General features: G+C 39.5%; 1 protein-coding gene across 10 annotated transcripts in view; it reads left to right on the top strand.

Annotated features, from left to right (window-relative positions):
- The window catches only part of epb41l3a (erythrocyte membrane protein band 4.1-like 3a), a 311,655-nt gene that overhangs the window by 149,836 nt on the left and 136,029 nt on the right, over nucleotides 1-25,790 (top strand). The window contains exon 2 of one of the 10 annotated variants that reach the window (XM_059983624.1): nucleotides 24,492-24,578. The exons of the other annotated variants lie outside the window; for them this stretch is intronic. The gene's annotated coding sequence lies outside the window, so the exon portion shown is untranslated. The remainder of the gene's footprint in view (nucleotides 1-24,491; nucleotides 24,579-25,790) is intronic. 10 annotated transcript variants of the gene reach the window in all.

Raw genomic sequence — 25,790 nt, 5'->3', positions numbered from 1 at the left:
TTTCATGCTTGGTTTTAAACAATATCAACAGAATTGACCACAAATAATTGGGAGATGATATTATGTCAGGAGTGGGAATCCTGCTGCAGGTCATTAGCCAACTGATGAAACAGAGTAGGTGTGAGACAGTTCTTTGCACTTCAGATTTCAGATTAAAATTTAAAGTTCTCTGGTTGAGTGGATTTAGTGAACTGTCTGAACCTCGTGAGGGTTTTCCTTCCCCAAAACATATTTTATTCGTAGATCATCATCCATCATACAAGCCACATAACACAAATATTTTAAGCATATGGGAAGAGCTACAGAAGCTTGAAAGCACACACAAAAAGATTCAGGAACAGCTTCTTCCCCTCTGCCATTTGATTTCCGAATGGACATTGAACCCATGAACATTATCCCACTACTTTTTCATTTCTATTTTTTCCCACTAATTTAAATTAACAATATTTTCTGTAATTCATCTTTTCTCTAATATTATGTATTGCATTGTACTGACGCTGCAAAGCTAACAGATTTCATCACGTATGCAGGTGATAGTTGAACCTGATTCTGTTATCAACATGACAGGTGCTTTTCTTTCTTGAGCATGTGCTGTGTGCCTTTAAACTGTGGCCTTGCCCCTAGAGCTTGCGTGGCAGTATTCCTTGGCACGTAGTCATCAGTCTAATATTTAGTCCTGGTCACTGAAAGACTAGCTTCTGAGCAGAACCAAGTGTGTTTTTCATAGAGAAGACGTTCCTTCATTAGCAGTCCGTGTTTCTCTCAGTGTGAGGCCCGTGTAACGGGATTGTGTGCAGCCGTATGGGATGAGTCTTGACAAAGATCTACTTTTCAGATCTCCCTGCCAAGTCTGCAGGGAGTTGAATAAAACATCTCAACCAGACTAGTCATCTCAGGGGTGGCTTTGTGGTGATCCAGCTGGCATCAGCATGAGAGCCACATTGGGTATGTTTCTTAGCGATTTGCCTCAGAGGACCGAGATGCGCACCTTGGTTGGTTAAGAGCATGATCCAAGGAGCAGTCGATGTATTTATGAGTCAACTGTTGCTGCTTTTCAGCTTGGGCATCAGTATTCATTTACTGCTGTCACAGGTACCAAAATACCATGAAAAGCTTGTCTTGCACACAGATCAGATCATTCCACGGTGCATTGAGCTCGACTAAGGTAAAACAAAAACAATGCAGAATAAAGTGTAAAAACTATTGAAAAGTGCAGTGCAAATAAATGATAAAGTGCAAGGTCATAAAAAGATAAATGGTGAGTGCAAGAGTCGGTTTTATTGTACAAGTGGTACGTTTCAGACATCTGATAACAGTGAGGTAGAAGCTGTCCTTCAGCTGGGTGGTACGTGTTTTCAGGCTTTTCTGTCTTCTGCCCAGAGAGAGAGAGAGAGAGAGAGGAGAGATTTTCCAGGGCGCATGGGATCTTTGGTTATGCTGGCTGCTTTACTGAGGCAGAGACAGTGCAGGCAAAGTCCAGGGAGGGGAGGCTGACTTGGGTCACGGGCAGATTTTCTGTGGTAGAGGAACTGCTTCTACCTCACAGATGTCAGCTGTCACCTGGTGTATAGAAATATTGCTGTCTTCTGGTTAGATCAGATGTCAGTCTGCACATGAGGCTGCATAACAAAATCAGAGCCCATGGTATTATGGGAAAGGTACTGGAATGGAGAGAAGATGGGCTGACTGGCGGGAGGCAAAGAGTAGGAATAAAGAGGGCCTTTTCTGGTTGGCTGCCAGTGACTAGTGGTGTGCCGCAGGGGTCAGGTTTGGGACCACTTCTTTTCACATTATATGTCAATGATGTGGATGATGGAATTGATGGCTTTGTGGCCAAGCTTGTGGATGATACAAAGGTGAGTGGGAGGACAGGTAGTGCTGAGGAAGCAGGGTGTTTGCAGAAGGACATAGACAGATGGGGGAATGGGCAACAAAATGGCAGAATACCATGCACTTCCCCATAATGTCATGTTGGAGTTCTTGTGCAGAATTCCCTGAAGGTTAATTTGCTGGACGAGTCAGAGGTAAGGAGGGCAAATGCAATGTTAGCATTCATTTTCAAGAGGACGAGAATTTTAAAAAAAAGCAGAATGTAATGCTGAGGCTTTATAAGGTGTGGGTCAGACCACAGTTGGGGTATTGTGATCAGTTTTTGACCCCTTATCAAAAAAAAGATGTGCTGACATTGGGAAGGGTCCAGCAGAGGTTCATAAGTGGTCCCAGGAATGAAAGAATTGACATGGGGGAGTGTTTGATGGCTATGGGCTTGTACTTGCTGGAATTTAGAAGAATGGGGGAGGGGAGGATCTCATTGAAACCTATCGAATATTGAAAGGTCTGGATAGAGTGGATGTAGAGAGGATGTTTTCTATAGTAGGGGAATCTAGGGCCAGAGGGCACACCATCAGAACTGAGGGATGTTCATTCAGGACAGAAATGGGAAAAATTTTCTTCAGCCTGAATCTGTGGAATTCTTTGCCACAAATGGGTGTGCAGACCAAGTCACTGGATATATCTAAGGCGGAAGCTGAATAAGTTCTTGATTAATCAGGATTATGGGGAGAAGGTAGGAGAATTAGGTTGAGAGGGTAAATCAGCCGTGATGGAAATGTCAGAGCAGACTCATTGGGCTGAATAGCCTAATTCTTTTGGCAAACACGAGGAAATCTGCAGATGCTGGAAATTCAAGCAACACACACAGAGTGCTGGTGGAATGCAGCAGGCCAGGCAGCTCCTGGTGTGTACATATTGGTGAGTCTCCCAGTGTGACCTTTTATATATCGGTGAGACCTGACACAGACTGGGAGACCGTTTCGCTGAACACCTACGCTCAGTTCGCCAGAGAAAGCAGGATCTCCCAGTGGCCACACATTTTAATTCCACATCCCATTCCCATTCTGATATGTCTATCCATGGCCTCCTCTACTGTCAAGATGAAGCCACACTCAAGTTGGAGGAACAACACCTTATATACCGGCTGGGTAGCCTCCAACCTGATGGCATGAACATTGACTTCTCTAACTTCCGTTAATGCCCCTCCTCCCCTTCTTACCCCATCCCTGACATATTTAGTTTTTTTTCTGTCTCTGCCTGCTCTCCATCTCCCTCTGGTGCTCCCCTCCCCTTTTCTTTCTCCCTTGGCCTCCCGTCTCATGATCCTTTCCCTTCTCTAGCTCTGAATCCCTTTTGCCAATCACCTGTCTGGCTCTCAGCTTCATCCCACCCCCTCCGGTCTTCTATCATTTCACATTTTCCCCTCACCCTCCTACTTTCAAATCTCTTACGAATCAAAGCACAAAAATACAACTGCAGATGCTGTGGATCAAAGAATACGTACACAATGCTGGAAGAACATTGAATTCTCCAATTTCCGGTAATTCCCTCCCCCTCCTCCTCCCCCTATCCCAGGTCCCTCTCTGCCCGTCTCCCCTTTCAACTTTTTGCTCCTTTATCTCTACAGTTCTTCCATGCTTATCCCCTCCCCCTTTATTCTTCCTCTGGTTTTCCACCTGGCACCTCTAGCCCTTCCCCCTCCCCATCTCTATTACTGGGCTTCGGCCCTCTCTTCTCCCCCCCCCCCCCAATTCCTGATGAAAGGTCTCGGCCCGAAATGTTGGCTACTCTTTTCTCAAGGATGCTGCCTGACCTGCTGAGTTCTTCCAGCATTGTGTACGTATTCTTTGATCCACAGCATCTGCAGTTGTACTTTTGTGTTCAAATCTCTTACTATCTTTCCTTTCAGTTAGTCCTGACGAAGGGTCTCGGCCCGAAACATCGACAGCGCTTCTCCCTGTAGATGCTGCCTGGCCTGCTGCATTCCACCAGCATTTTGTGTGTGTAGCCTAATTCTTTTTCTAGGTCTTATAGTCTTGTGCAGGTTGACAAGAATTTCAAAAGCCAAATTGGGAAATGCAGAATGCACTCAGCAGCTCAAAGCTGCATCAGTAGTGAGCAAACCAAAGTTAAAGCAGCTTGAGTTTTCCATGGGGAACCAGAGTGGATCATAACAAACAAAATCAAAGAAAATCTTTGCTCACTCTGACTTGTGCTTTGTTCCCTTCACCAATTCCAGTTTTCTGAACTGCTGTGAACATGTTCAGCTAGTCCAGGATTTACACCAGGAGCTAGATCAGCAGGGTGAAGCTGAAGCGATCAGGGTTAGTGGTTAGGGAATTGAATCCAGTTGTTGTGTAGGTGCACTCAGTACTGTAATGGCGCAGCTTTTTCAAGCAAACCATTTATGACTTGGATGGATTTTTACGAAGTGTGAAAAAGCTGAAATTGTGTCTTATCGTCCTTCAACAGTTGCCACTCATGCAAACGTATTTCTAATTTTGATCCGCAATTCACATAAATTTAAAATTCATAACCTCCACAATGAGATAAATAGTATAGAAAATTGAAAATATAATAGATGCTCTTATGCTGGTAAATCCATTGCAGATGAAAGAAAGCAATATTGCAGAGCAGCACGGACTGTATTTTGCTATTGAGGCAGGAAGAAAAACTTAAAACCAGTAAACCCATTGAACATGAAACTACAGTACTATGCAAAAGTCATAGGCACATGTAAAGTGCAGATGCTTTCAAAAATAATGACAAATTTCTAAATATAGTAAGAATTTCTGTAGATAGCAGTAAACAGTATAAGACTAACTGAAACCAATATTGGTGTGCCCAGCATTTGCTTTTAAAACGGCAATTCTCTTAGGTACACTGTCATGCAGTTTTATAAGAAAAGTGGCTGGTATTATTCCAAGCAACTTTGAGAACTTGCCACAGTTTTGCTGCAGACTTTGGTTGTCTCACTTGCTTCTGTCTCTCCATGTAATCCCAGACATCTGAAAATTTTAAAGGTGCCGAAGATTTTTGAAGAGTGCTGCATATTTTTATTTTTTCTTACAACATTGCCTATTTTTTAATCTCTATTTCACCTTCAGTTTATACTCATTGTTTTTTTAATCTGTCTTAATGTAGTTTCCTATTGTGTTTTGTTTCTCTGTAGGGTGCCTAAAATTTAATGTGATATTCATGGATTAGTTCACAACTGTTGTCATCGTGCAACTGAATGGATTTGATATCTAAGCAAATATTAAGAGCACCCATGGCATTTGGACAAATAGAACCAATAGGAGCCATACTTAAATTAGAAATGCCAAGGGGTTACTGACAATGCAAACTAAATTCTGCCTAGTCAGTTGTATGCTTCTTTCTACCTATTTTGGAAAGCCTTGTGTGGTAGTCTTTTAAAGCAAAAGGTGAATAATTTCTAATGTATTAATGCAGCCTTTCAAGTGAAAATGGTCCATTTCTCCCACCCCCCTCTTTTTTTCCATCCCCATTCCAGTTTCCCCTTTTACCCCTCCTCACTTGCCCATCTCTTCCTTCTGGTTCTCCTCCTCCTTTCCTTTCATTAAATTCCTCATTCTTCAGCTCTTTACCTCTTCCATCTATCACCTCTCAGTTTCTTTATTCCCCACCTCACCTGAGCTTACCTACGATGTGCCACCTTGCACCCCTTCCCTTCCCCCCTACCTTCTTAGTCCGGCTTCTGCACTCTTCCTTTCCAATCTTGATGTAGGGTCTTAATCTCAACCATCGACTGTTTATTCCCCAGGAGATGCTGCCTGACTTGCTAAGTCTTTCAGCATCTACACAATCTTGTGTTTATGATCTAGCTAGTTTCTGGAGGAGAAGTGATTGGTCATGATATCAACTGAGAATATTTTATACAGTTGAAGGTATGGCTTTCCATGCTGTTGTAAAGCCAACTTGAATGTTTGAGCACCGATCCATTTGATCAGATGTTTATTTTGCATGAATGTTCAGTGTTACTGATGGGTGTGTCTGAATGCTCATGTTTTCAATAGCCTGAGAAAGGACTTCAGTTGCTATGTTTGGCTGCAAACACATGCAAGAAATTACCATGAACGCTCCACCGAATTAGTGGATGTGTGATGTCTGCTGCTACTGTTACGGATTCAGCAACAATAAATATATAAGTGAGGCAGGGTTTTTATAACAAATAAAACATTTATTAAACACTGAAAAACAAACCACCAAAAGTAAACGAACAACTAATGTAACCGGAAATTAGCTGCTGTGCGGCAGCTTAAACAGTTCTTAAAGGAATAAAGCGAAAACAGTTTTTGAAGCGATGTTGCAAAAACAGTTCTTCAAAATAGTACTGCAAAAGTTCAAAATGCTTACAGTCCATTAAAGGAGAGACTTTTTAGACAATGTAAATTCTCTTTCACGTCATGTTGTTGCGGTTCCCAGTCAAACTATACTTTTCCCGGAGAATTTACGAAGATGAAAATGAAACGGCTTAAAGGCACTGACCTCCTTCACAAAACTGTACCCAACCCTTTCTGATATTATTTGCAGGGGTTAACATGGGCACAGCCAACAAATTCCTTCTGAATGAGGATCAAACAAGGTCAAACCTGTTTCACCATCGAAATCGACTTTCCTCGATCTTTTAACTCCCAAACTCCGATCTTCACTCTCCACTGACTCTTAACTGGCAGTATTATAAAGAAACTGCCAGCAATGACCTTTTAAACTTTAGGCATTAAATAAAACTCCATCTTTCAACCAAACTGCAACATAATATTGGACCACGCAGTGGCATGGAGTCAAAATGGCAAATCCAGCCACGAACTGCCCTCCTCACAGGGAGGGGTCCTCCTTTTATACCCTGTTTTAAAAAAAAACTGTCACATGACCTTTACTGGCAGGAAAATGACATCACTCCACCATCACAAGACCATTACCTTAAGTCCAGTATAGCTTCAGCACCACTGTCGCATGGGAAGTACAAAATACCCACGGGTACGTAACACTACCCATTCAATATTGGTTGAGTTCATTTGTCAACCAGCTGACTGTGAATGGACAGGAATCTGACTGCTTGTCACTCAACATTCCTTAATATTTTTCAGCAAATTTGTTTTAATTTATTTAATCAAGTTATGTGGTTGAAGGTCAATTTGTATTTGGCAAATACTTAATGGTATGTTCCATTTTATTCAGCTCCTAACCTACCATTAAATTTTGGCTAAAATTTGCCACGTTATTGTTGAAGAAAAGTAGGTTTTAATGATGTTGCTGACATTGGGTTTCTGAAGCTGATATATAACTTGGTCTATAATGACTTTTATCGCCTCTTTTACAGCATCTGAAATGGAGATGCAGGGAAATTCAAAAATAATCTGTACTTATTCATGATAAAATCTCTGAAGGATTTCCTAAGGAGAGATGTTGGGAGGAAGTAATATTCACTGGACATTACTCAAATTTATATTAGGACATGTATGAGGCAGGTTGAAAGATGTGGCATGCTGTGAAAGAACTCATTTCTTTGGACATATGGCTCCCATAACATTCTATCAGTGAAATGATTTTCTTGATGGAGTGTTATCTAGGTCTTTGATAGATTAGTCAATACTTATTGATGGATGCATTTAGATGAACTCCAGTACTGTTATTTCATGCTGAAGGTGAATTAGATGAAGCATTATTTTTATCTGCCATTTACTGAACTAAACTGAATCCGTGAATCTTAATATTTGTGTTTTTTTTCCCTAGTAAGAAAACGATGATGTAGTCCTGAATTTATTTGGTTCTCAACATATTATAAAAATAATTATTCCACTTTTTAAATGTAATTTTCACTGGCAATATTGTATATATTTGATTTCCAATAATTGTACATTGTTTAGAGCGACTGTGACGGTGAACCTATGAAAAGTTTTCTCATTATTTTGTTACTTTTACTGCTTGTGCATGCTGGACCTGAGTTTTTTGAATCATGCTGCTGAAACGAAAGCCACAAAGCTGCAGTATTTTATTCTGCAGTACATATGTTGCATTGATTTATTAATCAATCCATACGGCGACCGTTTGGTCTGCTCAACTTGAGTCTTTTATGACTTTGCTTGTGTACTTTTTACGTCTTTTGTGACTTGACACAGTTTATGGCGGGAAAAGCTGATATTTTCTGATACCTTTTTATTGAACAGTTTGCTTGGTTTTTTTGGCATAAATCTGTAATATGAAACTGTGCAGACACAAAGAGTCCATTAATCGACTGAAATTGCTTGGCTGGCCGGTTGCCTTCCGATGTGAAGGGTATTACATGTGTCATGGCAGTTTTTAGATGCTGTGCTGTTTTAATTACATTTTCTAATGGTAACTTTTAAATGGAAATTTCATTGGCAAAATTTGACACAGAGAAACCATCTTGCATAAAAAAAATAGTTTATCTAATATGGTCATAGGTAGATTACACTTAACCCAATCTTTGTAGAGTATTTACTTCCAACAGGGACAGTTTTATGCACCAAAGACTGTACTTTTTTCTGTTCTTTGTGTGACACTATTTTAAAAAAAAAGGCACTTTTGTAGGACAACAATGACATTTACTTGAAATATTACCATTAGTGCAATTGACATTCTAATATCCAGCATTGAAAAAACTGTTTGTCTGGAGTTTTCTTATTTTATTTTGCTAAGATGAATTGTAGAACAGGTGGCTACTGACAAGGCGTGGTGGTATTGTGTTTCTTCAGCAGTCAGCAGCTGTTTAGGTTTTAAAGCCTCCTATTCTTATATGGACAATTCAATAGTTTTCTTTGGTTAATCCAGACACTTTCAGTTTGGGGATTCTGAACTTTGCACTCTCTGGTGCCCAGGGCAGTAGTACCAACTTTCTACCTAGCATATCCTGCCTGAGTGATGTGTGTGGTGGTGCAAGTTATTGCTCGCCTGTTTGGCAAGTTTAAAAGAGCTTTACATTATAATTGAATAGCAAAACAAAATCTGCAGATACTGGAAGCAAGAAATAAAAATAGAAATATTTGTGGCTGTTCAGGAGGACCAGACTGCCTCAGTAAAGGAAGAAACAGAGGTCATACTTCAGGTGAATGATCTTTCATCAGATTGCTTTGTGAATTTTCCATTGGTATCACCAGTGCACCTTTGTTTACAGCAAAGGCAAGGAAAGCCTTTTAATGGCTACCATTTTGGAAGTTCTGTATATACTGTAGTAGATCTATATAAAAGTACGTGTAAGTCACCATTTACAACCCTGAGTTTCATTTTCTTGTGAGCATACTCAGTAAATCTATGAACTATAATAGAATCAATGAAAGTCTGCACCCAACAGGGTAGACAAACTATCAACAAAAGACAACAAATTGCATAAACACAAAAGAAAAAGAAATAATAACAAATAAATAAGCAATAAATGTCAAGAACATGAGATGGAGAATCCTTGAAAGAAACTCCATAGGTTGTCAGAACAGTTCGGTGATGGGGTGAGTGAAGTTATCCCTTCTGATTCAAGAGTATGATGGTTGAGGGGTATTACCTGTTCCTGAAACTGGTGGATGCTTTAATATATTCTGTTTAACCCATGTCCAGGCTGAATTAGCCAAAAAAAAAAGATCTGACTATGACAAGGGAAACACGCTCGCTGATGAAGCTAATTTTACCGTCCTTGTGTGTGAGAAGGAGAGAACAAATTGCTATTAGCTATTTCTAATTCCAAAGTGGTAGAAGTTACAGAAAGTGGGGTTGCTTTTGTAAATAAGGCTCCTTAGTTGATTTGATTGATGACGTTGTCTAGGTACACAAGTGAAAGGATCAGAGGCTGATAGCGGTTAATGAACCAACTTCTAATATTAGCTGTCACATTTAACGGAAAGGAGAGCAGGGACAGCAGTGGTAATAGAATATCGTGTTTAAACAGTGAATAGCACTGAAGGCATTGTAAGTTGGTTTTGGTGGTTACTGACTAGCTCTACAGAAACATGGCGTGGCTGAAACTGGATGCTCTGTAAGTAGCCCACACAAATTTAAACACAGATGTTCACAGAAGTGGTTCATATGTTTTACTGCCTTTTCTGGAAAAATGTATTTGGATAATGTCATTTGCTACTTATGCCTTTCCTTAACCAAAGCACTTACCATTTTTTGATTATGGGTATACTGGAAATCTAAACTCCAGTCATTGTTAGAACTACTGAGTTGTCTGAATCCTGTCTGAATTTTTTCTTAATTTCTATTACCAATTTTAATCAGTTTTTAATAACATTGGTTCTAAGAAATGAACTTGAGGCTCACTGCATGGTACTAATTAGACCGTGACATTTTCAAAATTGCTCTGAAAGTTGTTGCAGCATCTGCACTTGTGACATTGTGAAAGTAAAACTTCCTTCTTGTAAACAAATTTAACTTTGAGTGGTTTATTTTGTTGTGTATATTTTGGTAAGGGTGGCAGGGTGGAGATGCGTCTCTACCAAAGAAGGTGTAAGGCGCCCCTTCCCTCAGCTAGCTTGCTGTTCGTCCTTGGACAAGACGTACTGCCCGATTTAGCCGCCTCCCCGCTCAGAGTCACATGAAGACTTGGGATCAGGTGGTGGATGGTCGTATGAACAGCTGGTGCATATCACAAGTCCTGGTTTTGTGACCACTGACACCAGGCAGACAATCTCTTGAAGAGTATTGATGGGGCTACCCGTCTTTGTAAAGACACTGCCCAGAAGGCAGCAAAGGCAAACCACGTCTGTAGAAAAATTTGCCAAGAACAATCATGGTCAAAGACCATCACCACCTGCACCATCAGACATGGCACATAATGATAATGACGATATTTCCATCAGCAAAATGTATGATTGAGAAAAAGATAGCATTAATCTTTTAAAGAGGAAGCTACTGTTTTATTCTAGGATGCAACAATGTAACATAAACGCCATAACAAGACCCATGTTAATTTGGTAATTTAAGTAGTTGCGCTGTTGTCTTCTATTTTAGTTTGGTTTAATTTCACTTTTCTGGCATTGACCCATTAGGCCGTTTGAGCATGCTCAATCATATCACACTATCAAGCCTGATAACATTCACACACTCTCCCCAAAAGCTTGATGTCCTTTGGAAATTTATCTTACCACCTCTATAAACATATTCAATGACTTGGCTCCCAGCCTTCTGTAATTGGAAAATTCCACAAGTTCTCCTCATCTTATCTCTAAATCTCCTCCTTATGGGCATTCCCCCCCCCCCAGCAGAGAATTCCGTTCATTTCCCTCTAGTGAATTTAACCTAGTCAATTCAATCTAGTATGATAGTACCACCGTCCCAGGAATCTATCTTGTGATGTTTGTGGGAGAACTGTGAATCTGTGAAATTCGTTACCACAGGTGGCTGTGGAGGCTAAATTACTGGGTATATTTAAGGCAAAGGTTGATAGATTCTTGATAAGTCAGGGCGTGAAAAGGCAAGAGGTTGGAGCTAGGAGGGAAACTGGATCAACCACGATGAAACAGACTCAATGGGCCAAATTCTGTTCCTATATCTTACGGTCCAAATAGCAAATAAAAGTTTTCTTGTGCAAAGTGGTTTCTTGGTTTCCATTTTTAAGTTGCTGGATAACTGGGCAAACCATGAAGAAATAACTCTGGATTCTTGTTTTGAATGCCATTATGGGACATTACCCATCTACCTTCTATTTAAAAAAAAAAATCAGCAGGTTACAGCCTCTGAATTTCCACTGTCAACAATGTGACTAGAATGGGATTTGGCCCACATGTTTTGATTGGGAACGTTGTGCTGCCATTAGAGAATTCTTTTTGTTTAATTATGTTTGTAAATGTGCACACACAAGCACATGGAGCTTCAGTGAACTGGTGCAGTTGTGTGAAATGTTTTTCAAGTTACTTGCACTTCAGCTGTGAAAGATCCAAACCATTTTTGTTCTTTTGGAACTGGATTGTACATAGCGAGGGCACATGAGCTAAGTCTCACTGTTGCAGGGTATAGTATGTAAAGTCTATTACTTAAGGTGACTGAAGAAATATACTTTTTAAGAAAAATAAGCTTGCTGAAATGTGCATCATTGAAATATATTGCTTTTAAGGTCAATTGTTCCTTTTGGTATTTCTAATACATCCAGGCATTTTCATCAGGTAGGGAGGATGGCATTCCCGCAGAAAGCTGATTAGCAAATAACTTGTCCTTGTTTGCCCCTACTTGTCCTTGCCACTGAAGGACCGATGTAGAGCGGCCCCTCCATTAGCTTGCACTGAAATGAAAGTCTTAGTTATTCTTAGATTCAAATGAAAAGAAAATGAGGAGAGAAGTCTACCTGCTTCATAAGGCAGGAAGCGTCCATGAAATCAGAAGAGGAAATGAAAAGAATCGAAGAGTGCATTTCATATTTTCTGTGATAATTGTTGAAATTAACTGGTTTGGTTACACTAGATGAATTTTTAAAGATTTCCAGTTTGGCTTTCATTAAATAATTACAGATTTTTGTATGCTGTAGTGTATTACAAAGACTTTGTAAATGTTAATTGATGTCTCATTTTGTCACTTGTTAAATTTGCATTTGCTTTTTGTTTAGTGTACGCTATAAATGAGATCTCAGTGTAATACAAATTATTAACTACAGTGGACCAGTGTTGATTTTCAATTCATGCCTCTGACCTTTATCATTTGAGAAATGAGAAATTTTTCCAAAGTATTTGTAGAATTAGTTCCATTGTTAGATTTGGAAAGAGTTCTGAAATGATCTTTAAGTGAAATTAGTCCATAACCTCAAAACCATATATGGATTTGCACATCACCCTTGTTAATGGCAAATTCAATGCTTCATAAAAAAAATCCCAAACTTGCATCAGTCTTTTAGATAAGTTTAACATCCATTTCTAATTTAACTATTACGCATGTAATCAATTATGATTAATTTTCCCTTTTTGTTTTATCAATACCAAAGAGTGGAAATATTACAGCTTGCATTTGCTTTCTATTTTGGTTTAAGGACTTAATGTAATCTGATGCACAGAAAAAAAACAGAGGTTGCCTTTGTGAAATCGGATAATTATGTATTAAAAGGATGGCAGTAATCATGCGGAGATCTGTTTGTCAGTCTCTGTTGATGTGGAGGTTTTTCATTGATTCTATTGTATTCCTTTGATCTACTGTGGACACCTCCAAGAAAGTGAATCACAAGTAGTATATGGTGACATACGCATACTTTGATAATAAATTGACTTTGATCTTTTTGAAGGATCTCTGACCTGTGATGCTAATTCTGCCTCTGTCTCCCATCGGACTCTGCCTAAACTTCTGAGGGTGTCCAGTATTCTGTTGTTAAATTAAAGACAATAGTTTACTTGACCCACCACAGACTCGGCAACTCTAACTCTAATTCCAGAGAGCAAGAGGTGGATGAACATTCTGAGAATCTTCCTTTATTCAGCCATGCTTCTCTGAATCCGGACATGCCAGTTTGGCTTGAAACAATCCTTACACTTGAAGTCGTGAAACCTTACGAGATTCTCTCAGGCTTTGTATTTCCTTTTTGAAGTCAACCATGCACCTGGCTGTTGTGTTCTGTTGTCACTGCATTCTGAAGACTTCCATTAGTTTGTTTCCTTCTGTAGTACTGACACTATGACAATTATTAGTCTGTGTCGAAATTGTGCATTGGTTGCCATGCTAAAGCGATGAAAATTTGTTTTATCTATTTTCTTTACCTACATATTCATCTTAATTGTATACTGTTGTTGGAAGAAGATCAATTTTGTTCACTTCATTACTGTTGTTAAATTTAGCTGGTTCGTGAGCTACAGATAAACTTTTATTTACACCACATATTGATAGCTGATGCAATAGCATTGGTTAAAGTGGTAAGCTTCCTGATGTCTTGCTTGTCCTACCCAATGGATAGGTGCAAAATGAATACCTATAGTAAAATATTGCTCCACCATCTTACCCTCTGTTATGTAGCAATCCGATGTGTCCAATGTGAAGTTAAGGATCAGCTTTATCTGTCAAAGTAAAATTTGTTATCAAAGCATAAGGATATTTCCATATACAACCTTGAGATTCATGTTCTTGTGGACATTTACAGGAAAATAAAGAAATAGAATGTGTAGCAAAATCTACTCATGAATTCTGGTAAACAACCAATCTGCAAAAGAAGACAAATTGTGCAAATAAATAAATAATTTTGAGAACGTGAGGTGTCTTAAAAGTGAGTTGTACAGGTTACATAGAAACATTGAAAACCCACAGCACAGTACAGGCCATTTTGGCCCACAAAGCTGTGCTGAACATATACTTACTTTAGAAATTATCTAGGCTTACCCATAGCCCTCTATTTTTCTGAGCTCCATGTACCTATCCAAAAGTCTCTTAAAAGACCCTATCGTATCCGCCTCCACCACCGTTGCCGGCAGCCCATTCCACGCACTCACCCACTCCCTGTGTTTATTTTTTTAAAAAAAATCATACCCTGACATCTCTGTACCTACTTCCAAGCACCTTGAAACTGTGCCCTTTCGTGTTAGCCATAACACGAGAGGGCACACCGGGTTGTGGAATCAGTTCAGATTTGAGGAGAGTGAAGTTAACCCACGTTGGTTCAGGAGCCTGATGGCTGTAGGGTCATAACTGTCCCTGAACCTGGTGGTGTGGGACTTAAGGCTCCGGTACCACCTGCTCAATGGTTCATGTGTACATTGAAACATCAAAACAAACGGTGGAATGCATTGTTTCTCAGGATAGTGCTGGGCAGACCACCTGTCACCACGCTCCCAGTGCCAGTATAGCATGCCCCCAACTCACTTACTCTAACTGTACATCTTCGGGATGTGGGAGAAAACCCACACAGTCACAGAGGTACGTATAAATTCCTGACAAACAGCGGCAAAACTGAACTCCAATGGGTAATCATTGGTGCTATAGTTGCTCACCTCAACGGGATGAGGAGAAGGAAACGGATTAGATAGTGCTTATGGACCTGAATGATCCATTACTTTAACAAACAAGCACATTTAAGGCAGAGATAGATAGGTTCTTGATTAACCAGGGCATCAAAGGGTATGGGGTGAAAGCAGGGGAGTGGGGATGACTGGAAGAATTCGATCAGCCATGATTGAATGGCGAAGCAGACTTGATGGGCCACATGGCATACTTCTGCTCCTATATCTTATGGTCTTAAACAAGTTTGGTTGTTGACAGCTGCTGGCATTGATAAATATAACCCTTTATTTGGCAGTGACATGTTGAGGCGCAAATGAACTGGCTTGTACATACACTTGATAGATAATCAGATATTTTAACGTGGTGGCCCTAAAGTAGTTGGTCCCTTTCCAATGTTTGCATTTTTGATTATGATTTATGATTACTATGATTTAAAATGCTGGTGGAACGCAGCAGGCCAGGCAGCATCTATAGGGAGAAGCGCTGTCGACGTTTCAGGCCGAGACCTGACGAAGGGTCTTGGCCCGAAACGTCGACAGCCCTTCTCCTTATTTAATTGCTGATTTGTTTTGACAGTGTGATTAATAACGATTATTGGAATTCCAATGTTTTATATATACTGGAACTGCACAGAGGAATGAAACACCAGATTTTTTCATACTTCTGAAGAGAGATTTCCTGCATTTGGAAAGACTACTTTATAAAGATCCAGTACAATGTCCTTAGTATATGGTTAAAAAATTGACAGAAATCTGCTTAGAACATCCTAACTTAGTGTTCAAAGTTCAAAATAAATTTATTATCAAAGTACATGTTTGTCACCATAAAGTTCCCTTGTGGGCATGCTCAGTAAATCCAAGAAGCTGAATGGAAATAATGAAAGACCACACCCAATGGGATGGACAAATAGCCAACGTGCAAAAGACAATAAACTGTGCAAATACAAAGAAAAGAATAAACAAATAAGCAATAAATATCAAGAACATGAGCTGAAGAGTCCTTAGAAGTGAGTTCATAGGAACAGTTCTGCGATGTGGCGAGTGCAGTTGAATGAGTTTATGCCCACAGTTTCGAGAGCCTGATGGTTGAGGGGTAATAACTGTTCCTGAACCTGGTGGAGTGGGACTTGTGCCCCTGTACTTTCTTCCTGATGGCAGCAATGAGAAGAGAGCATGGCCTGGGTGATAGGACTCCTTGATAATGGATGCTGTTTTCCTATGACAGTGCTCAGGTTAGACCCGTGATGGATTAGGCCAAATCCCCTTGTTTTTGTAGGATTTTCGGTTTGAGGGCATTGGTATTTCCATACCAGGCCATGATGCAACCAGTCAATATACTCTCCACCTCACATCTATGAGAGTTTGTGAATATTTAGTTGCCATGTTGAATCTTTGCAAACTTCTAAGGAAGTAGAGGTGCTGCCCGGATTTCTTCATGATTGCACTTACGTGCAAGTATTATTATTAGGTATTCTATTTTTAAAATGAGTGTGTCTTTAAGCTAGGGAGTCTCAAATCGGAAGGGATAAGGATTGAGGCATTCGGGGCTGAAATGAGGGAGCTTTTGTTTTCAAGTGGACTACTCTAAATCATTTTAGATTTCTGAACAGCAGGGGACTGGACATTTAAGGAGAAAATGAATTAGATTTGTGAAAATAAGAGGATTGCTACCATGCTCCTTTTTCCATCAGTGTGAAATGAATTGATGGATCAACCATGATATTAGAAGGTAGAACAGATCTGGGTGGCTTTATAGTTGCCTCCTATTTCTGTTGCCTTTACCAGTGGTAATGGTTTAGGGTTTTTTTTATATAAAAGGAAATTAATATATGTGGACACATGTCAGAATTTGTTTTCAATCAAGATGGATCTTTCCATGATATCAAAAACACAAATAATCCAGCAGATGCTGGAAATCCAAAGCAACAACCACACAAAATGCCGGAGGAACTCAACAGGCTAGGCAGCATCCGTGGAATTGAATAAACTGTTGGTGTTTTGGGCTGAGACCCTTCTTCAGGACTGAGAAGGTGGGCTGAAGATGCCAGAACAGAAAAGGTTGTGGGAGGGGAAGGATGCTAGCTGGAAGGTGAGAGGTGAAGTCAGGTGGGTGGGAAAGCTCAAGGGCTGGAGAAAAAGGAATCTGATGGGAGAAGAGAGTGGTCCTTGGGAGAAAGGGAAGGAGGAGAGGCCCCAAGGGGCAGTGATCGGCAAGTGAGCGGAGGTGAAAGTTAGAAATTTGTTGACCAGAAGGAGAAATTTCATGATGTCATTGTCACCAAGCAGCATAGAGGCATACAGGAGTCAGACAGATTGGCTGGTTTAGTGGTGTCACACCAATAATCTCTTTACCTCAGCATTCCTATTTCAGCACTACTTATTTATTTTGTAATTCATAGCAATTTTATGCCTTTGCACTGTACTGCTGCCACATAGCAACAATTTTCACATCTTGTAAGATGTGATAACAAACCTGACTCTGGGGACTTCTTTAACAATGGGAGGTTACAACACTTCATAAACTGGAGCCTCCTGTCTATCCAAGTGGATATTAAATTGTGTGGAGAAACCCTAACAGTTCAAGAGAATAGTTCCCGCTGAAGGTATCCTGCTCTGCATTTTGTTTCTTGCCTTTTAGAATCTGAATGAAGTAACCTAACTGCACAATTAGTGTCTCATTCCTTCAGTTGTTTCCTTTACAAAATGAGGTTTCTGAGGAAGATTCCTTCATCGGATGGAAAATGCAGATTGTTGCCGATTCAACCTTAATCGTTGATTTGTTCCAGCAAATTGTTCTGAACCCCAATCCTTTGAGCCGGCTGGTGGTGTAGTGGCATCTGCACCAGACCTCAAGGGGAGTGGTCCTGGGTTCAAGTCCAGCGTTGGGCCAGCCTAGGCCTCATTTTTTAAAAAACGCTAATAAAATGGCAAGGAAAGGAACTGCTCGTTTTGACTAACTTTTGCTGAGTAATCTGCATGTATCTACGTTTTTCTCCCAGTGCTGGCTGGTAGTATACAAATGTGGTACAAAAATATCATAAATGCTGAACACTGATATCAGAAAGATTATTTTTGTATGGTATGGATGTTGTACTGCTAATGAATAGACCTGCTGATTTTAACAAGATTTTAAACTACTATTTAGATTGCATGCAGAAACTGTAATGTGGGGACCAGACACAATTTTCTCAGTGTATGGTCTTCTGTTGTCACTTGTACATATTAGAAATAAAATGACAGATTATAGATTATTCCAAAAATAAACTCCTCCTTGGAATGAAAGTGAAATTACTTCACCATGGAATCACGATACACATGAATAATATACTGTAACAACTGAATGTGTAAATATTTAATGAGTCGTAGATTTGCTGGTTTTACAGGAGCCTTTCTGCACACAAAATTGAGGACCATCAATAGTTAATCTAAAGAGCTTTGCAAAGGAGAGAGAAATGGATGCAGTGTTTTTTTTTTGCTCTTTCAAGAGCAGGTTAATGGAAAAAATATTAAAGTGAAAATGAACTACTGTTGACACTTCAACTTGAACATTTTCTCCTTAATAAGAAAGCTTTTTCCAGACAAAAGGTCTCTTGAAAGCAAATTTAGGAATATTGTGCATCTTGAAGACCTGGTCAAAAATGTTAAGGTTTCAGTTGCTGCAAATGTAAACAAATAATTACCCATGTGGGTGAATGTTTTTGCATATTGCCACAGCAACTGTTGCAAAGCATCATTGTAAAAAAAAAATCAGGGGTTCCCATCCTGGGGTCCATGGACCCCTTGCTTAATGGCATCGGTCCATGGCATAAAAAAGGTTGGGAACCCCTGTTCGAATTTGTGGCTTTCAAGAGATGCACTTGCTAACTAATTGTGTAATTATGACATCAGATTTTGATTTATAGAGGAATTCACCTGCTAGTTCTACATTTTGTTGGAACCTGTACAGTTTTCATTAGAATTTTACACTTAACCATCGTTGCTTTTGAATGTGGATTCAGAATCAGATTTAATATCACCAGCATACGTCGCGAAATTTGTTGAAATTGTGGTGGCAGTACAATGCAATACATAATAATAGAAAAAGAACCAGATTACTAATAAATGTTAAATTAAATAAGTAGTGCAAAAATAGAAATGAAAGACAGCAGTGAGGTTGTGTTCATTGAAAAATCAAAAAGCAAGATACAAACTGATAGGGACTTTTGATTTTAAAGTCAAGTATTTCTACATGGATTTCTGTCCAGATCAGAAGACCTCTCTAAGTGTCATCATTTGAACCCATTTCAAATGTTTGGAAGAGTTCCACACAACAGGAAGCCCTTTATAGAAGGGTGCATTTGGAAAAATAACTCGTTAGTTCCACATACTGACTGAATGCAGTAGTACTCTGTTCTGTCTGCATATTCCTGGGTTGTGTTAGGAGCATCTCAATTACTGTATTTCATACTTTAAATAATTAAAAAAAGAATTGTCACCTTCAATCAGCACCAACTGAGAATCTGCAAAAAGAAGCAATAAATTAAACCAATTGTGTGATGTGTTTTAGCCTCTTTCCTCTCTCCAGTGGTTTTATTTCTACAGTAGCATGCATTTTTAAGGCAAGGGAAGCTGGCCATTCCTAATGAGCCTCTGGGGCTTTGAATTGCCTGCCCTTTTCTTTTTATCTTGCATCATAAGTTAGCCCCATGGCTACTTTCAATACGCTTGATGCTTCAGTGCCTGTCTTGCCTTGCGTTCAGGCTCTGGTCTTCTGCCATTCGCCGGTGGGGGTGGGGGGGGGGGATGGGCTGCGACTGCTCTCTGAGGCAGGGTACACATCTGTGCCGATTCCAGGCATGCCTCTGCAAAAAGGCCGTATCTAGTTATCTCCGTGGAGCAGATGTCTGGATAGTAATGAGGGCACGGAGACCTGCATTAAGTACTCTTGTTCCAATCATCCGGCTTGTTGAAATAGGAGCAGGAATCCTCTCGGGAGTATGGAACTGAAAGTGTACTCTTGGATTCGGAGCATTCACCAGAGCTAATCCAATTTGATGTGGGGCAAAGCAGCTGCCACGCAGTGTTCTGCTGCAGATGGTCATGGTTTATGTCACACTTAGAGATGCGCTACATCTCTGTTGAATTATTGTTGTACAGGCGCACGTGATTGAGCAGCAAGTTTGCACATTCCCGTGGCTTTGGAGCATTATCAGACAGTTCACTTTTTGTTAAATATTGAGTTTGCGCAATTCCCCGAGCAGTGAAGCATTGGAAAGGGCCCTGCTTCCTTCTGCTAGCTCTCCGCATCACCTGGCACACCCGCCAGGGAAGATGTATTGGGTTAGTATGTCACATGCAGTGCTAGCTCGTGGAAGTTTCAGCTGCTGCTTTTGAGGCACGAGTGCTTGAAGAAATAATTGTCAGAGCACAGTCCAAAGGCCTGCCGGTTGGTGGGTTAATTGGTCATTGTCAATTGTCCCTTGATGAGCTAGGGGCTGGTGGGCAGTGCAGCTCAAAGGGCTGGAAAGGACCGTTCTGTGCTGTATCTCAACAAATATAAACAGCAGAAACAGGGTGTTGTTTAAAATGTGCGGTTAGAGTTAACCTGTTGGGCAGTTGCTTGGCGGATTCTGTAAATAACCGCATGAGAGATCGCAGCAGGGGAGCTGGTCCAGTTTTAATGGCCTCATTTAGCCGGTGCCAAGGAGTGATGCACCCCAGTGTGGTGCCTCGTTAGGATGGATTGGCACAGCAATTTGACTTACTGAGTGTGGGGTTATGAGCACTTAGGGAGTGCAGAAGGGAGGGGAGGGAAGAATGTGGACAATAAATGAAACTATAACACAATAAGGAAAATCCAATATAGTTAGATCCACAAAGGTTTTCTTTTTTGTTTTCATTGGAGGCTCCATATATGTATTTATTTTCAGCTGAGTACTGCATGGTAAATGCTTCGGCTTAAATACAATTAAAAAAATATTTGTGGTCGGCCTTACCTTGTGAGTTTATGGGATCTGATTAGCCTAAATTCATAAAGTTTCCAGCTGAGTTGGTTTAATATTCCAATGCTCTTAACTTCTGGCAATCTTCTTAATGTTAGCATTTGCATTCTTGTGCTTAAATTATACAGGTTGAGTTTTAAATCAATTTTCCAGACTGGAGAGCTTTTGAAAAATAAATGTGTGGAAAAAATTTTTTCCACCCTGAATGATTATTACTCGATGAACAACAGATTAGTTTTAGACTCTGGATGACAACTGCTCTGTCAAAGACCTTAAGAAACTGCAGAGAGTTGTGGATACAGCTTCGCACGTCATGGAAACCAACCTCCCCTCCATGGACTCTCTCTGTACTTCTCATTCCTTTTGGTGAAGGACCTAGCATAAACAAAGACCCCACTAAAACTGGACATACTCTCTTTTACCACCCCCCATTGAGCAGAAGGTACAAAAGTCTGAAAGCATGTACTGCCAAGTTCAAGGACAGCTTCTACCCCACTGTTGTAAGACAGTTGAATGGTACTCTAGTGTGATGAGATGGACTCTGATCTCACGATCTGCCTCATTAATTACTTCCACCGTCATGTCTTCCTGCACTGTCTGTAACTCTAACACTTTATCCTGCTTTCTGTTGTTGTCTTTCCCTTGTACTACCTGAGCAGCCCTGATGTGATGAGATGTTCTGTATGGTGGCTTGCAAAGCAGTTTTTCACAAAACCTCACTACATGTGATGATAACAAGCCAATTTAAGTTGCTTTTTTCAAATTGATAAATTCAAGCCCTGGTTATGTGTATGGTCTTGCCTAAGTCTGTACATTTGTCAGAGCTGAGGCATCTGTGCAGACTTGGGTAAACATAAGCAATGTATGGGGCAGGGACTGAGAGAGATGCCCAAACATCTGCAATAAAAATGGGCATGGTCAACTCAACAGGAAAACCACATCATTTCCCAACTCTATAAATGTTATTAAAAGTACCAATATTGATATCGTTAAACACAATGGGCAGACTGTTTCTGAGGGCTGTGTGCACATCCACTGTCCCTATTTTACTAGAGCCCTATAGATGTTTTTCTTCCCCATAACAAAGCCATCATAGTGAGATGAGCTTTTGTATTGCATTTTATCACACTTCAAAAACATCTGATAATTCTGACGTTGTATTACAGATGAATATTTCATGGCAAGTATATAGTTGTAGAATCTCTTGAGAATTTATCTGAGGGATGTCTGATTTTTGTGGATCATAAATCTCAAAAGCATACAAAAACTCAATTAGATAGTTTGATTGGTAGATGCTGGGAACATTTGAAGGTTGTATTGTATTGCTCAATTCCAATAAAAATATTGTTTAAATCTCTAGTCACAGCTAGTTTCCCTGTTTTTATTATTAAAAAAAATTTGAATTCCAACCTCTGGAAACAAATTTATTGATGAGATTGAAGATTAAATTTGATTTTCAAAACAAATTTTTTGAGGGTTTTATTTAAAATCCTCATCGCGGCTCTATATTTATTTCTCTTCACTGTTCATTTGTGAAAGCAGTAATCTTCATTCCACTTTTTATTGTGTTTTTCTCCAGCCTTTAATCTTGGCGGTGTCCTTTGCCTTTATTATGTTCACTGACTAACAATAATAATACAAAATAAACTGAAGCACTGAAATGCTTTGTTTAATGTAGGATTTGTTTTATCTAAAAGTAGCAAAATGGGGTCCAACAATTGTCCAAAATGCAAAATAGTAAGTTGAAATTTTGCATAGGTTTCAAATTATGTTAATCTCTTTGGTGACTTAGATTTGTCACATCTCTATGATTTTTTTGTTCATATATTTTGTGATGCTACTGGGTTTGCTGACCTCAAAGTTCTAAACTTAAAGATTAGGTCTTTCTTTAAGATAGCTATAGATACCTTCACAAAAGGGAGTTTATACTGTAGCTACCTTCAAAGACTAGTTTGCTCCCCTGTTAATCCTCCATGGTGAATTTAGCTGCTAAAAACCACTACTTGAACAGTGGGTCCACCGCCCCCATCAATGAGGAGATACTTCCAGCTAAAAAAAAAAGTTGTTTAAATGCAGTTCCATCTATTTTTAGTGGTACATGTTTAAATCTAGACAAAATTCTTAAAACACATTTAAAACTCAGAGGTTTTCTATCTTCTAAAAGATTTCCAGATTATGAATGATTTCTAAAACAAAAGATTTCCAAAACACGGGTACAATTCCTTTAAACTAAAAAGACATACCAACGAGTTGCAGATGAATAACTTGTCCGTCACAGAAATCAAAGGCAGAGGAATGGACTGTAGTCCCTTGTCTTTCTGTCATTCTTGATATTTTTTGACCATTTCTCAAAAGACTGAGAGCTTTCTAACATTTATACTGTTTATTTTGCCATTTGGGTGACTTCACTCTCATTTATTTTTCTGATACCTTTCTGTCTAACAGTCCAAAAGCTTCTTTTGGTGGAGTTCTCAGATGCACACAATTAATGCTGTGAAGCAGAATTTCTGAGCACACAAATTTTCCAACTGTTAGTAGATCAGCTATTTGATGAGCTAAGTGATAGTATCAATCTGGTCTGCAAGCTTTCATGAACTAAGTAACTTAGTCAGTGTTGTCTGGTTTGAAACAGCCCTATTAATATAACCCCATTGTCTTACACTGCAACCAGTCCCATGCTGTGGCCAGCATCCTGTATAGACTGTGCTGCTTGTTTGCCAAGTTATCTTTTTAACTTCAGGCTGATTATAACTTGCCGTTTAAATTAAGAGCTGAAGGTTGGCTCCCTTTTATGACAAGAAGCTGAACAAAGAATATATGTGGGAAGTTTAACTTGCTGAAAACTCTTTGATCTCTACTATTGTCAACTGCTATGTTAGAAAGCTGAGCTTGGCAAAAAAGGGCCTCATGGCCCTGTACAGTGAATATCCATCACAATTTGATGTATAATTGATTAGCTCATGGGAATAAAGATCATAGATCATTGAACAATACAACACTGGATGTTGTGCTGACCTTGGTGCCAATTTATACTAATGGTCCTCCTCCTATGTATTATTCTCATCCCTCCATTACCTTCATATTCTTGTGCCTATCTAAAAAGCTAATAAACTCCTCCAGATTGCTTGCTGCTTCTCTATCCTTGGTAACCCATTACAGGTACTACACCTTAGGGTTTAAAAAAAACTTACTTCTCACTTTGCCTATTAGCCCTTCCTCACCTACCCCACCCCCCAACCTTAAGATTGTCCTTTGATGTCTGACATTTCTTGTTTTTATTGACATAGTAGGTTGATGCAATATGTATGTTCAAATATAATTAAGAAAGTTTATTTTCCCAAATAGACTATTTGATGAATGAGTAGACTGGATTCAGTGCTGCATGTTTATAATAAGTGAACTTAGTGCTGTGGGAATTGATTTTTGTAGGATTTATAGTATTACACTACAAATCATAAATAAACCTGGAAGTACGGTTTAAGCATCATTTGAATTTTCAATAAACTACTTGTGTCCCTAGAATGTTTATATAATGAGCTAAAGAGTTTCCAGTGGTGAATTCTTTTAAAAGTATGATTTTATATCACTCATTTATCTCTCTTAAGACAGTACAAACTGAATGCAGTTTTGTTTTTGCAGGAGTAGTAATCACAGCAAGCAATTGTGGGTAGTGAGCTCCATGATAGTAATGCAGTAATTACCTGCTAATCTCTTTTTTTCCAGTAATGTTGGGTGACAGAAAAAAAAATTAGCCACAAGGCCAGGGATGATGTCCATAGTCACCTCTGAAGTAGTGCTTATTTTGATCTTCTGCATGTACCTGAAGGTACAGCCTCACTCAAACAAAACACTTCTGATAATGCAGTGTAGCACGCACAAAATGCTGGAGGAACTCAGTTAGTCAAGCCACTTCTGTCGACGTTTTATCAGCCGAGACCCTTCAATGGGACCTTTCATCTGGAGGTCCTCCAGCACTCTGTGTGTGTGTGTGTGTGTGTGTGTGTGTGTGTGTTCCCAGAATCTGATGATACAGTGGAGTGTCATCTTTGTCAACTTACTATGTTGCATTTTGAACAATTGTTGGACCACATTTTGCTACTTTTAGATAAAACAAATCCTACATTAAACAAAGCATTTCAGTGCTTCAGTCTATTTTGTATTATTATTGTTAGTCAGTGAAAATAATAAAAGCAAAGGACACCGCCAAGATTAAAGGCTGGAGAAAAACACAGTAAAAAGTAGAATGAAGGCTGCTCTAGACAAAGATGAATTGGAATTTTGTAACTCGAGAGAGGGAGAGTGTTGGACATAAACATGGTTTTCAAAAAAGGAAACATATCATTTATTTGAATGAGAGAACAGATGTAAGTTCTGAAAGAGTTTGTGACTGAGGTGAAACTACAGAGGTGTCTAGCATTGGGGCATCAGGAGTAGAGGCATAATGTCTAAAGGATGCAATCACAGGCATGGCAGAGAGTGTAAAGTCTATTTTGACAGCGTGAAGGTTGAGGGGAATTTGAGATTGCTCTGAAATTTGGAAGTTCAATTTACTTTTTATAGGAATGGATAGCGAAATAGAGTTGATGGGAATTGAGACATTCTTTGGGAGAGGATGTTGTTCAAAATCTCTAAAACTGAGTTAGGATTTCAGTGAACATCAACAGAGCTAATGCTTGTGTGACTAAGTTTACATGTAATCAAAGGTATAAGTCAGGGTTTTGGTTGAAATATTTTGCTATTAACATGTAAGATAGCACGAAGTGGCTTCTCTGAATGGGCATCATCTCTTCCATTTTCTTTTGACTTCAGATTTGGGCCAGGCTTCAAATTTTACTCAGCATCTTAATGGGAAATAGTGTTTATGATTGTTTTCTCATTTTTCTGAACACCCTTACTTCATATCTGGAACCTCATTTGGAAGTATTCAAAGTCAATTTTTTAGCTTTAACACCCATGCCCTCAATTATGTTTGAGTAGGGAACAGAAAAAAAAAACAAGAGGTTAACGTCCCTGACCCATAGTTCTCCTGCTATTATTT

Source organism: Hypanus sabinus, chromosome 1 (genome assembly GCF_030144855.1).
Source record: "Hypanus sabinus isolate sHypSab1 chromosome 1, sHypSab1.hap1, whole genome shotgun sequence".
NCBI classification, from domain to species: Eukaryota; Metazoa; Chordata; class Chondrichthyes; order Myliobatiformes; family Dasyatidae; genus Hypanus; species Hypanus sabinus.
This window is presented reverse-complemented; position numbering and strand designations above follow the sequence as displayed.